Source organism: Seriola lalandi, unplaced genomic scaffold (genome assembly GCF_002814215.2).
Source record: "Seriola lalandi dorsalis isolate HSWRI2012SDOR001 ecotype SW California unplaced genomic scaffold, Sedor1 jcf7180002006716, whole genome shotgun sequence".
NCBI classification, from domain to species: Eukaryota; Metazoa; Chordata; class Actinopteri; order Carangiformes; family Carangidae; genus Seriola; species Seriola lalandi.
In genome coordinates, this window is record NW_019477369.1 from 1 (window position 1) to 1187 (window position 1187).

Genomic DNA, 1187 nt, shown 5'->3' on the forward strand with positions numbered 1-1187 from the left:
GAATCTTCCCTTTTTTTTTTTTTTTTACAAATACAACTAAATATTGGAAATTGTTTAATTTAATTGTTTAATGTGGCACTAAAGCAAAGCTAACAAAATCTAGTGTTATTACACCCAGAATATGCAGCTTGACGCTCATAAATACCTCACAGAATATAGACAATTGCTCATGTTACTTTATAAGCACAGTTTAGTTGGTTAGTTTATAAAGAATCTGTGTTTATGAACAGCAGCGCCTTTCTCTGAGTATCTGACATGTATGGAGTGATCTATGTCCATTAAAACCAACATAGAAAAACTTTCAACCCTTTCAAGAATTTTCACCTCTGGCAGAAATACAGCAGAGCAAACATTCAAGCAGTGAAAAGGGATAAAGATGCTAGCCTCAGGGTATGACTGCAGAACTGTACATAACAAGGGAAATTAAATAAAGATGTAGAAATTATGAGAGCTGACTGAAATGGATTTTTCTCCACTCTTTTGAATGGTTCCAGAGACGTATTAAACACAGGTATTCATTCTTAGTTTTTTTTCTGTTCTCGCAGTGTTTACATAGCTAGTTTCCCAGAGTACACCAATGCTATGATAGACCATTTGATAGCCATGAAGATCAATCACTGGGATGGGTAAGTACTTGAATTTTCCTTCCCACATAATGTCAGCAAATATGAAGAAATAGATATTATAGTTCTGTTTTTATCTCTTAAACAAAACATCATATTCTTTATGTTTTGCAGTGTGATCCGCGAGCTTGCCACAAAAGCGCTCCACAACCTGACGCCTCAAGCGCCTGATTATATGGCAACAACAGGTAAACAATGTCACCTTTGCTGTTCCCCCGGCAATGTAGAGCTTTCATTGAAAGGAACTTGCTTGGAAATTGACTGGAACCTGTAATTATTGGTCAATGGTCAACGCTTTCTTCCATTTTGGTTTTAGTTTTGCCACAGCTGTTGCCAGTGGCAGTGGGTCTTGACCTCCACAGTCGCCATGGAGCTATCCTGGCATGTGCAGAGATCACACACGCTCTGTACAAACTGGGCCTTCAGACTAACAGGTAGACGCTTAAGTAAACACTCAAAAGAACATTGAGCTAGGTGTGGATGTCATATCATAGTCTAAGCTCCATTTTGGGAATCTGTTATACTAGCTTTAGCTTTACATTTGAGGCACAATGATAATCCTCC

At 38.1% G+C, this 1187-nt stretch overlaps 1 long non-coding RNA gene across 1 annotated transcript; it reads left to right on the top strand.

Annotated features, from left to right (window-relative positions):
- The first annotated feature begins 191 nt into the window (after positions 1-191).
- On the top strand, positions 192-1181 carry LOC111671214 (uncharacterized). Its single transcript, XR_015438367.1, has 3 exons — positions 192-626; positions 738-811; positions 940-1181. It is a non-coding gene; the product is annotated as an uncharacterized LOC111671214 (long non-coding RNA).
- Positions 1182-1187: the final 6 nt, after the last annotated feature.